Source organism: Equus caballus, chromosome 8 (genome assembly GCF_041296265.1).
Source record: "Equus caballus isolate H_3958 breed thoroughbred chromosome 8, TB-T2T, whole genome shotgun sequence".
Taxonomy (NCBI): Eukaryota; Metazoa; Chordata; class Mammalia; order Perissodactyla; family Equidae; genus Equus; species Equus caballus.
In genome coordinates, this window is record NC_091691.1 from 30039206 (window position 1) to 30052802 (window position 13597).

The window sequence follows — 13597 nt, forward strand, 5'->3', positions numbered from 1 at the left end:
CCAAAAAACGTTTCCTGTAGAAAGTGGGAGGGATGCTATGGTTTCTTTTTAGAAATAGCATGTACATAAGCTTAAATAAATTTCGTAACAGCTTACCTCTGCGTGGAGAACCAAACAAGGCTCCTCGGAGAAGCAGAAATGAGCAGGAGGAAGGAGCTGGGCGCCCAGGGAGGTGGCACTGAGGGGCTGGGACGCACGCAGCTCTGGAGGCTCGGCCACTTGAGAGCCAGTGACGTGGGCAGGCTCCTCGAGGGGCCCTTGTGGAGGTGCGAGTGGAGCCCAGGCCAGCACACGTGCACCCTGGGTTAAGTCCCCGTTAACGTGGCTGCCGCGTCTACTGTGAGCACAGGCCCAGCTCAGGCCCTTGGGGGTGCAGAGCTCTTCACCTGGAATTGCCCCAAGGTCCAGATCATAACCGCGGCACCAGAAGTCCTAATCGGGCGGGACCACCTGTGCAATGTTTCCTCCCGAATCCCCGACTCGAGTTTGCCACATGCCGTAAGACTTTGCTGTTGGGATGTTCAAGGCCGAATCAGAAGCTTAACCGGGGCTGGCTGTGAATTCTGACCTGCTGCGAACTTTCTACATAGGGCTGAGCCACGGTTAGACTTTCCAGGCATCCCAATGGCCTCAGGCAGCACCAGAGTTTAGTATGGACGACTTGTCTAAGGATAAATGGAAATAACCAACACCCACAGACGCAGTTTGTAGATGGGTGGGTACGGGTATGGCTGCAAATACAGATATATAGATGCAGATACAGTTAGAGAGAGACAGAGAGAGGCGTATGTGTAGATACAGATGCAGATATATAGATAGATTTTGATATAGAATTTTTTTCAAAGCAGGCCACTGATAGAGAGGTCAATAGCATTCTAAAGCTGGGGGCCTGCTGATGAGAAAGGCATTCAGAAGGCACTGAGCATTCGAGGATTTTATGAACAAGCCATTCCCATGCAGCTAGTGAAATAGATGTTATTTATTTATTTATTTTAAAGATTGGCACCTGAACTAACATCTATTGCCAGTCTTTTTTTTTCTTCTTCTTCTTCTTCTTCTCCCTGAAGCCTTCCCCAGTATGTAGTTGTAGATTCTGGTTGTAGGTCCCTCTGGTTGTGCTGTGTGGGATGCCACCTCAGCGTGGCCTGATGAGTGGTGCCATGTCTGCACCCAGGATCTGAACCAGTGAAACTCCAGGCCGCCAAAGTGGAGCGCGTGAACTTACCCACTGGGCCATGGGGCCGGCCCGATATACGTTATTTAAAGAACAATTTTCTCAACTTCCAGTTAGCTTCTCTTCATTTCAGTTTGGAAAATGGAAGTATTTCCCAGACCAAACTGTAAAATAAATCTCTAAAATACCTAACTCCCTACTCCTGATTGCAGACGCCATCATCTGACCATTCTCCAGAGCATCTAAACCCATGTGGATGTCTCTGTCCATCAGGACAGGCTGGATGAGTTGGAGTAATAACTCCAAAAACAAAGTGACTTAAAACAACGAGGTTTCTCTCTCACTCAGGCCCCGAGTCCACCACGGACCTCGGGGCTTGCGCTCTGTCTTGTCCCCAGTCTTGGGTGCCGGGTGACAGAGCAGCTGAGGGGTTGCCGGGCTCGGTAGCACAGAACGTGGGCCTGGGAATGGTCCACACTGTTTCTACTCAGCGGTCAAAGGTCAGAAGCAGACCTGGTCCCACCCCGTTGCAGGGGACCACGAAGTACAATTGCACCACATGTCTAGCTTGTGGCATGTCCAGCTCCAGACTCAGAATGCCACCAAGATGCTAACCCTTCCCCAATTTATCTGGATTTACTTCTCCAGCCTGAACCTCTCCCCTGAACTCCAGACTCACATATTCAATGGCCTTCTTAATGCCTCCATTTGGATATTTAATAAACATCTCATATATAGTGTGCCCAAACCGCAATCTCTGGTCTTTCTCCCCCAGTATGCTCCTCCCACAATGTTCCCCACTTCAACCGATAGTACTTCTATCCTTGTAGTTCGGTGCTCAGACTAAAACTCTAGGAGTCATCCTTGACTCATCTCTTTCTCTCAAACCCGATATCTAAACAATCAGCAATCCCTATAAGCTCTCTCTTCAACATAGCCAGATTCTGACCTTCCTCTGCTACGGCCCTGGTCCAGGCTACCATACCTCCTGCCCAGATCAGTGCAGTAGCCTCCTGGCTGGTCTCTGTATTTGCATCCTTGCAACCTGCAGTCAGTCCTCGACATGGCAACCAGATGGTCCTCTGAGAAGATAAATCAATCAAGTCACTGCTCTGCTCAAACCCTCCAAAGGCTTCCCAGGAAAACCAGAGTGAAGGGTTTTGAGTTGACAATGGCCTTCGAGGCCCTCCATGCTCTGGTCTCCCAGCACCTTTCCAAAGTCATCTCCAGCCCATCACTCGCTCCTCAGCAGCCACACCAGTCCTGAACCCCTCCAGGCACTCTCGCGTCCTGCTCCCGCCGCCTGGTGTCCTCCTCCTTCAGCTCTCTGTGGGCTCTGTCCTCCCCTAGTTCAGGTGGTCAGTAAGCAGCTGAGGAATGAATGAGTGAATGAGTGAATATTTGTGCTCACCGGTAGTCGAGATCTGGGCCATGGAAGTTATAATTTTAGGAGTAAGGGTTACACTTACTAAATCTTTCGAGAAGCAGTACATATTTGCCACAACCCCTAGAAGGCGGACTAGAGATACCACGTGAGAGCAAAATTTAATAGAGGAGACGAGTGAGCTGACACACCGCGTGGACGCAGGGCAGCCGAGGGGACTGTGCATGGACTGCTAATTGATTCTGTCCCCAAGTTTTACTTGGGAACGTGGCCAGCCATCCAGAGACTCTGTTTCTGGCTTTCCCTGCAGCTCCGTGGCCAAAGGCTGAACTCAGGTCAGCCGATGTGAGCAGAAGTGTTTCAGGCAACTTCCGGGTTACGGCCTGCCAGAGAAAGCTAGTAAAGGGAGAGCTAGTGAAGCCAGCGTGGCCCAGGCGTGGACGGTGTGTGTCCAAGATGGCAGAGCTCCCGTACCCCTGGACCGCCTCTCTGGACAGTACGGAGAGAGAGAAAGCTCTCTTCTCTCTCTTATTTGAGCCAGTGTAACCTGTGGTCCCTTCGATACTGCAGTTAAACCTATGCCCTAGGCGTACGAACACAGAGCTGGGGAAGAGACAGCGTTAGCCTTTGATGATGGTGACTGATCAAGAATGGCAGTCACCAAGGGGGAAGTGAACTTTGCCACCTAAAGTGTGCCGAGAGATATTTTTTCAAGCACACATTTTTTCGGAGCGATTGAGAGACTACAGTCTTTATGTCAGCAAAAGATAAGAAGAGGCAATAAATTGAAGTTTTTTGGAAGATAGCCTAATAAGAGTTTTAGCACAAGCTTTTCTTGGCCTAGTTTTCTTGACTGGCCTCAGGTTTTGCATGAGAAAGCCCTTTGGAATGCAGAACAAAGGAAATGTACGCCTTTATCCTATGGGTTTATATATTTATAAATTTCCCCCATCGCTCCATAGCCCACATTATTAACTTCAGATGTTTGTCCTTTTCAAAAATGTTTAGGTCTGAAAACTGATTGGAAACCCTGTTTATCCTTATTTCCCGGTCTGGTCAGCGGATTCCAGAATCTTATCTTCCCCGTTACGGAGAAAGCATGGCTTTGAAACCGTCTCCTTGGAGAGCTCACTTGCACATGAAGCGCAGCCCTCACTCCAAGCCGGCTGGGAAGCACTAGGACACAGAAGTGACATTGCATCAAAGTGGCACAGGAGAGTGGGGGTGGCTGGAAAATCATGGAATCAAAGGAAAATGATCCAATATTTCAAAGAAAATCATGTCCCGTACATTTCTGCTCCATTACAATAGGGGAAGTTGAAGCTGGTCTTACGCGGCTGCTGTCTTAGATGTGGAGCTCTCGGAGTGCTTGAAATGTCTTCTATTTTATTACATATACAAAGGAGCTCTTTAACACGGCTACTGTCTGCGACACGTAAGTCATATCTCAGTTTTCTTTGTCGACTAAAACCATTCTGGACTGGAAAGTCCCGCTACTGAAGACTGCCTCTCGCCGGTGTTCCACAGGTGAACGGCGAAATACGGCAGCCTCTTTAACGAGGAAACTGTCCATTGACCAATCTACCAAAATTGTCCGCCTGTCTTATGTTAGTACCACATTTTTATGATTTTTAACACCTGCAAAATACGCTTTCGTCAAAACTTAAAGCTGCAAAGTAAATAAATAAATAAATAAAATTCGATTGATGAATGGTTTTAGAAAGTAAAGTAAAGTTTCTGGGCTGTAATTACTTTTTAACAATTTATCAGTGAACACACCATCATGAAGTCTCATTATCTGCTTCACAAAAACAAACCTAAAATGCAAAGTTAATGAACCAAAACATCTTGCAAATCTAAGACCAAGTTGACAAGACCATGGCAAATGCATCCTTATAATGACTAGTCTTATGCCCAAACTCCGAAGATGATAGCCTCTGTGGTTCTTGCATGAATGAGCACATGAAGTAACGTGCACCACCTCACGGCCGGCTGTAAAATCATGCTGTGCCATCTCCATCTTTTCATATTCATTCAGCAAACGCTTATTGAGAAGCTCCTGCGTGCCAGCAATAAAGCTGTCTCTGTGCTCGTGAAATCAACAATCAGATGGGACACAAACAGGCATAAGCGATGGGAGGTCCTGCTTTAAATTCTGTTTATTGGGGAAAGAATGGGGTATCATGGGGTGTATAAAACAACACCTTGATTGGGACATTGGGGAGATTTACCACAGAAGTGACAGTTGAACTGATACCTGAAAATAAATATGAATTATCCAAACAAAAGGTAAAAGTTGTTTTCACTGCTCTGGGTAGAGGAGACGGCATGTGCACAATCTGGGAGGCAGGAGAAAAGAGCAAGTTCAGGGACTGAAAAGACTTCCGTGTGGCTGGAGTGTAGGGCGTGAGTATGTGGCAGCAAGAGATGACATCAGAGAAACAAGTGGGAGGAGAAAGGACTGAGAGGTCCTGACCAGACCGCTGGCAGTGAGGACGGAGGAAAGTGGACGGTGTGTGAGGAATGAGGCTGTGGAAGAGAGAGAAATGGATGCTTGGTTAGAGGCAGGGTGAAGAGGAAGAATGGCGAATGGCGAATGGCGAAGGGCTCACAGATTTCTTGATAGACCAAGATAGGAAACACGGGGAGGGAGGGCTGGCAGGCAGGCAAGGAGTCCCGTTTGGATTTGTTGAGTTAAGATATCTGGAGATATCTAGGAGAAGATACACAATTCTCAGCTGGAGCTCAGAGACATAAGCCAGTGAGTTCAGTCATCACCAAATGGTGTATGATGTGGGGGACACAAGATTGCTCCATTTGCTAGCATGAGAACCCCATCTTTTAAAGGCTGACAGAACAAGAAGGTTCAAAAGATTCTGAGATGGAGAGAGTGCAACATGAGACAAGACAAAAGTGACGGAACCAGGAAGAAAGTCAACGTTAGCAGATGGGAGAAGAAAGATGAGTCAGCACAAGAAACTAGGAAGGAGTGGCCAGAGAGATTAGCAGGAAACCAAGAGCGAGTGACGGTAACCAAAATCCAGGAAACAGAGCACTTAACCAGAAGGGTGGTTCTGAGACTTGAGAACAATCAGGAAGAATCGGGACTGAGGATTGTCATCAGGTAATAAAGGGAGAGGATGCCTGGAGAGGACCCAGAACACAGTGGGATGAGTAATGAGTGCAAGGAAGGGAGTGGAGATGGCAGGAATCTACGCAGCTTCTCCAAGGAGTCAACTGCGAAGGGGAGAAGAGATTATGCAATAGCTGAAGGGTAACCAGGCTGCAGGAGTGTTTTGGTTTTTATTGTTTTGTTTTAAGATGGGAGGGATTATAAGTGTTTCAATTTACATCTGTAAGATTCCACGGGGCAAAGATATTTTACACACACTTATGTTATCCACTGCATTTTAGATTATAAGTTGACACTTCGGAGCTCCACTTGATGAATGTACACTTCTCAAAATGGAAACTCATCTTTATTCATGCAGGTTAAGTTACTATAAAACCCTCCCAGGGATATCTGGGCAGCAAAGACATGAACACATTCACCCTGGTCCTGTGCACTGTTGCTACTGTTTTGTTTTGGTTTTTTAATTGTGTTTTGTTAGACATATGCTTTGTCTACTCCCTATTAGAAACACAGAAAACAGGTTTTGTAAGAAATCTTTACAGCTAATCTTCCCCAACCTGTTCTCATCAATCCTTTATGTATCCCCATCAAGGAGTTACTAAACCTCTGCCTGAAAAACTCTGGTGACCAGGTACCCTCAATTTCCGGAAGCAGCCCCCTGGTCTATCTCAGAGCACTTCCGACTTCCAGAAAGTTCTCCATTATACAGAGTCCAAATTGGTCTCCCTGTAACTTTTTTCTGCTGGGAATTATGAGTAGAAAATTTGAGGTCAAACATCACGGTTTCAAATCCCTGCCACTAACCTACCACTAGCAAGTCACACGACTTGGCAAACCACTTATCTGTTTCCTCAGTTTCTTCGTCTGTATAACGGGATGAACGTCAGAACCAGCCCACGGGGCCGCCGCCAGGAGTAATCCAGATAATACAAGCGAAAGTCTAGAACTGAGCTGGGTAAGTATTAACCCCTACCTCCACAGACTCACACAGGAAAAAGGAAGGAAAATCTAATCATCCTAACGTGTCCTAACCTTTGAAATATTTCAAGGAGACCATCACATAGACTCTGCATGTTTCCCCTCTAAATGTCCCAAGTTCCCTCACAGCTTCTCCCCGACGCAGCTTTACATTCCTCCCGCGTCCTGCTTGCTTTCCTCTGGACAGCATTTATTTATATCCCCCTAAACCCAGTTTATTTATACCCCTCCCCTCAGAGGGTGGAGCCCGGAGCAGGATGGAATGCTGCACGTCCTGCACAGAGTGAAGAGGGCCCATGGCTTCCTTTTTGCTTTCTGTTGGAGTTCTGTCAAGGCCGTCTGAGATGCGTTAGCTTCTGTTGTGGTGGAGGTCACGGCTCTCCACGCTGTGTGCAGGACTCAGCGGTGAGTGCACTAAAACCCCTGAGCCTTTGTGCACAGGCTCCTTCTGTCCCAGGGGGGAGGCAGATTTTGGAGGCAAACTCCCTACTAGCTTTGTGCTATTGAGCACTGTCTCTACACCTTAATCTCATCATCTATAAAATGGCATAATAATCACTACCTCATGGAGATTGTTAAGACTGAAAAGAGCTAGTCCGTGTCAATTGTCGGCTGTGTGCCCAGCACACAGTGAGCCCAACACAAATGTTAGCTATGGCTGTTGCCTTTATTATATTTTTTATTCCATGTGTAGGATGTTGCCCAATTCTGTTATAATGCATGTTTCAGAAATATGAGTTTGTTCTGACGCAATTGATGTATTAGGGGACAATTTGAATGTAATGCAAAATTCGTATTTACTCACTGGTGATTTTGTCTGTGAGAAATGCTAGGTGAATACAGAAAGCTGCACCCAGTGGAAGTAAGCACAAAGGAATATACACAACGCACACACCCACACGCCTCCACCACCCGCCGGCCACCTCCACTCACGAAGTGTAGGAGCCATCCCATACACATCTGCTGACACGCTTTCCTTCCGACGCCAGATGACACTGTTTCCACCTCTTCAGAATGACTCACCAGCTACAGTCCTTCGGAGCACGCTGCCACAAGCAAACCTCAGGTCTTTTTCCAGGTAAAGTGCCATGTTCAAAGTAGTTTTGATGTATTTCTTAACCACTTAACCTGGGAAAAACCATGCTGGCATTTTTCCTAGGTTCCTGTCTTTTTTTCATGTGTCACTGAGGCAGGTTTTGAGTGAGTGTCCCAACCCCATCTGCCTGGGAAGCCCTGTGATTTTCCTTACGTGATTTTGCACAGCGCAGCGATCTTCAGGCATATGTCAATTACAGCAGAACTGACCATTTGATCGCCACTAAGTTTTGTAGACTCTCAAAATATTTTGATTCTGTTATCCCTAAATATTTGATGCATCTCATCATCATGTTATGCATGAATTTGGTGAGAATTTTACACTAAATATCTGAATATCAGCAAGGGGAGAGGCTATGTTCTGGAGGATAGCCTTACAAAGATGAAAAAGGCATTTCCTGCAGGATAAAGTGAACTCAGGATAATAATGAAGCTTTAATAACGTTATCAGTTTAATAAGCTATTTTCCAATTTAGCTTCAGGAAGAAAACCTTTTTTCCTGCTTACTGAAATCCTTAAGAGCTGCAGGGCGGGGGACTTTGGATGGCACATAAGAATCGTGTTGTCCAATCTCTTTGCTTTCGAGGTGAGTCAGCATGGCTCTGGGAAATGAATGTCTTGCCAAGGTCGCCCCACTCACTGTTAGTGACCGAGCCAAGTTTCCCGGCTCCCAGTTCACGGCTGTGCTTACAACCCCAGGCTGCCTCCCGCTTACATGTTGTACAACTTTATATCCTTGTAATAACACTACAGTTTATCCAAAACCAGACCTGCCCGTTACCACAGGATGGTTTTGTAGGCAGCTTTTGAGACTGGTAAGGGAGCAGGAGTGGTGAGAGCCTTCGAAAGCTGCCAGGCACCACGATGCAGCTATGTGGGCAGCCGGGCCCCCGCCCACACCATCCCCCAAGCCAGCTGCCCGGAGAGGGGCTTTCTGCCAGCAGAGCAAACCCATGAAATGAGGACAAACCTGGCTCCTTCAAGCGAGTTTCTTTCTTCCCAATTTCCTCCCCTGTAAAATGGAGAAAATGACTTCGTAGGGGTTTTGAAGTCCAAAAGACTCTTCATTTTTTAGGTGGAAAAAAAATACACACACCCTATTGGTATTGCTTGTAATAACAGAAAATCAGAACCACCCACCTCAGTCCCTCTCTGTGAGCGTGCTCTTTTGTTTTTACTAGAATAATTCCAATGAATTCTATTTTTATACCATCAGAGCTAATTAATTAACTTGTTGATAAATCTAGAACTTGTCAGGAGCCTCAGCATAGTATCTTTACTTATCAATTGGTGTACTTGTTTATTTATTCATTAACGTAATTCTCTCCTTATTTTTCTCCGTGAAAGCTCCTGGCTTGACTTGTTCCTTCATGAGTTAGTGTGTTTGCTTAGAACTGGTAATGCACACACAAGGCACGTGATCTAAAAGCTGTGGAAGGCTGTACAGGGGAAACAGGCCAGCTTCTCTCCTCCCTCTCCCCCTCACCTAGGAGAGGAAACTGCTTTTTACCAGATGAGAATCTGTGTCCCTTTCCAGGATGACCCATATGTTCACGATCTTGTGTGTGCGACACAAATGGCAATAGACTATACATACGTTGCCCCACTGCTTCTCAGCGGGGGTCACCTTGTCTCCAAGTGACATCGGACAGTGTCTGCAGACATTTCCGGTTGTCCCAACTGGACCTACTGTTGGCATCTGACGGGAAGAGACCAGGGATGCTCCTCACCACCCTAGGAGGCACAGGATGGCCCCACAACAAAGAATGATCCGCCCCTACGAGTCCATAATGCTGAGATTAAGAATATCTTGATCTTATTATTATAATTTTTACTTTTAAGCTACTTTGACTATTGTTCCTCAAGCAATGTAGCCACAGATTTCCTTAGAATGTAGAGAGAAGAAGGTTTCAAAGTTGCTGAAGAACAGGAGGTCGATTTTGGTTTTGGACCCCCAGCTCCTGGCAGAGAGCGTGGTTGTCAGTGAGTATGCTTTGAATGCATAGATGATTAATTAACGATGAGTCGGAGACGTTTAAAATAAAGTAATAAAATGTACCGTAAGCTATTCTTCCTTCAAACCTGAAATTTCCAATCATCCTCAGCGTTGATTAGATTTTAACTGAAGTGCCACAAAGGAGGCGCAGCTTGGAAATTCTTTGGACCCAAGGAAAACAACGTGGGTTCTGAAGGAAATTTCCTCCTTTGGAAACCAATGTTGGAGAAATTAACTGCCTAAAAGAAGCCCCAGGTCCTTCACCTGTCCTCATCTACAAAGATAAGTTATAAGTTATTAAAATAAACAGAAAGCTTGCCTGGCTTTTTAAACGATGAGGCCAGCCAGCCTCCATAACTGGCGTTAGAACCCACATCACTGAGCGGGATAGAAGGTGTTTCAACTCCATCAAAAGCCTTGAAAAGGAGGACGTCCTTTGTATTGGCTTTCAGGAAGTTTTTCTGGACTGCTATTTATTTTAAATCAGCACCCCCTACAAAGCAAGCCCCCTTTAGGAAACGCAGTGCAGACAGCAACCCTAGAGATGGGCTCTATGATTCCACACTGGACCGAGATATTATTTTTATAGAAAAAATGGATCTCTTTAATCAGCTTTAAAAAAAAAATTGTGAACAGTCACTTCTCTTATTTAAAAGTTTAACTTTACTTTCATCAATTTATAATCAGAGTTCCTCTGGTATGTTTGATTCCTGACAAACAAGGATAAAAGTCTTGTGCCCCCATTGCTAATGAGATGATAAAACAGCAGGGATCAAGTTTTTAATTACTGCAGGCGATGCACTGGAGAGGTACCGATGATATTTTCTATTGCATGTCTAAGTTGTAACTTCAGGCTTATGACAGTCCTGCTGAGCTCCACTGCCTTTGATGATCACTCATTTTTGTCTCCTGAGAACATACAAAAATTTCTGAGCTAGAATCCTGGGGGGCTGGCAATTATTGGCGTAACCTGGTACAGGTACCCCTCTCCAACCATCACGCTCAGTGAGGATCCAGCTTCTTAATGCCTGCCATTATCCCGAAAGGGAAATTGGACATTCAAAATATCTGTGAACTTTCCTACTCAAATGATACCCATTCTCAGTCTCCCAGCATGCGCCTTCCATTAATAAGAAAATGCTTAATTGAATTGGGAGATTTCTAGTATATACTTTTTCATTTCTTTTCAAAGTCGTGCTTGAAATTTTTTCAAAAACCTTATTTTTATACACTTTTGTAGATGTGCATTATACTTCTCACTCTCAGCTGTTTAAACATATTTCTAACAATATTCTCTTTGTTACTGCAGACAGTTGATAATCGAAATTTTTAAAGGTGCCATTTCGGGTCAAGTGTGTGAAATGTAAAGGTCAGACATTCTTACCCTTATTGAAATGGAAGCTGGGAGCGGATTCCATTAATTCTCATGTTCGCAAGACACACACCCACACACACACACACACACACACACACACTGGATGGCCAGAGCACTCAACAAATAAGGCTTGCTCAAAAACCTGTGTTTAGCCATAGAAACTAGAGCACAGAATTAACCTGACTTGTGGATGATCACCAACCCAATCTGAATCCAACTAACCAGTTATCAATCAACTACCCAACTCATCAAATAACTAGCCAGCTTATCAACCAATTACCCAACTCGTTAAACAACTAATTTTTGATCAGTCAAGTAACTTCTAAGTTATGAAGTAAGAATTGAGTGTCAGAATCACAAGCATTGGCTGAGTCTACCAAGTGGTTTAAATTTCTAAGATTTTCGATCATAAACATAAAAATGCATCCTCAGCTACTACATTGGGGAAAGCCCATGGATGAAAAGAGATTCGCTGATCAAAAGGTAAATGGACCTTTCTTGTCCACCCATCCCTCAGAATCTGAATTTACAATGCCCTTTAGGGATTTCTAATTTATCAATATGACTTTTATGGCCTTTAAAAATATCACACATGTGAAATGTGAAGACCGATATTTGTAGCTTAGTTTCTTCTTGGCAAAGGGGAGCAAAAAATGTTTCAACTGTGTAATTTATATATAATTCAGAAAACACATTGCTTGTATTAATCAGGATAGACCAATTGCTGTAACAAACAGTGCACAACCTCAGCGGCCAAACACAGTAGATGTTTATTTCTTGTTCATGGGAGTCCCTGTGGACGGGCCTGGTCGGGCAGTGCTCCCGGGCGGCTGTCCGTGGGGTCAGCTCCTCACATCCAGTAGTGCTCCTATCTTTTCCGACCACAGAGCGCGCCACTGGGCTCTCCACGTCTGGCCAGCAAAAGGGGAAAAGCCAGTTTGAAGACCTCCTGGGGCTTCAGGGTCCGTGGCCAGAAGAGCTGCTCTAGAGTGCCCACCTTCCATTGGCCAGAAGGGGTCCAAGGCGTCACACAGACGCAAACGAGCCCAGGAAGAAAATGAATTGGTTTGGTAAACAATGTAAGTGACTTTTCTGCATTAATTATAATAATTCTTTACTCCTATAGGATGCTTTATAGTTGTCAAGTTTTATTGATATTATCTCACTTCATCCTTGGAGTCTTGGAAATTAGACAGAGATGATTATTATTTACAGATCAGAAAAATGAGGTTCAAAATTCTTCATTGCCTTGCTAGTGATCAGACAGTGCTAGAGCTAGAACCGGGTGCTGGTTTTCCTCTCTTCTCCTTTGATATCTGTTATGCCACATGCTTGCCTTGATTTGTGGTCTACTGTCCTTCAGAAATAGTCATGATAAGGCCATCTATGCTGTAGAGAAACAGCATCAAAAGACACTTAATCTTCTGTATAACATAATGTGATATTGAATTGACTGTAAAATACTAGTGATCTAAGCTACAGAACTCATTCTCATTTTTAATGATCTGCTCACTCACATAATTGGAAGTCTACAAACTCTGGTAAAATGTATACATAGAGGAAATAAGTAATCCAGCTATCAAAGATAGATCTTGAATTTGTTTACATCTTATTCTATCAAGGACCATATCAACTTTCCTTAGAGCATGGCTAATATTTTCATAACTCTAGGACTGTGATGTAGTTAAGCCTTGTATTACTTTTGTGATGTGAGGCAGACCAGAGAAAAAGAGATAAATGCTTAAAGTAAAATAAGGGTCTAACATAATCATCAAGATATATTCACACAGATGAATAAAGTAGTAAAAACTTGAATAAGATTTTTAAAAAAATTTTTCCTTCAGAAACACATAGACCAGAGCCCTATAATTGGTCAAACTGCTCAACTGTGAGACTATTTTTAGCAAAACAATTGTCCAAACAGTTTAGATTTGGGCCAGGTAGACAGGGAAGAGCTGATCATCGCTGGGTCAGTTCAAAACCAGGGTTGAAACCACGAATGGACCAGAGTATAACCTTCCTGCCTAGTCACACTAATAATCGTAGACATCGACTGAGTCCTGTAGAATGCCAGCACCGTGCTCAGAATCGTATGTCATTATCTGGAACCCATACAACAAAAATGCAAGATAATAGTATTCTTCGTCGTCTTCTTTTAATCAAAGACACACGGAGGAAAAATGGCAGGCAGAGCCTCATTTAATAAGTCAGATCCGGATAATTCTAAAGCCTGTGTTGGGATGATTGCAATGTACAGTCCAACTGTCATCAGGAGAGACAACTGCTGCCACGTCTGTGCTACCGCGTGGCCGTAGACCCGGTGGTTAGGAGTGTGGGCGGCGGGCCAGACCTCCGGGTTCAAGACCTCCCTTTCCTCTTGGCCATGCTACTTCACCTCTCGGCATGGCAGTGTGCCTGTTTATAAAGAGGGGTGACAACGGCACCCGCCATTGTGTGGATTA

General features: G+C 44.8%; 1 long non-coding RNA gene across 1 annotated transcript; it reads left to right on the forward strand.

Annotated features, from left to right (window-relative positions):
• Positions 1–6962: 6962 nt before the first annotated feature.
• LOC111774687 (uncharacterized) lies at positions 6963–12460 on the forward strand. The gene is made up of 3 exons (XR_011421118.1): positions 6963–7074; positions 7659–7747; positions 12023–12460. It is a non-coding gene; the product is annotated as an uncharacterized lncRNA (long non-coding RNA).
• The last annotated feature ends 1137 nt before the right edge of the window (positions 12461–13597 follow it).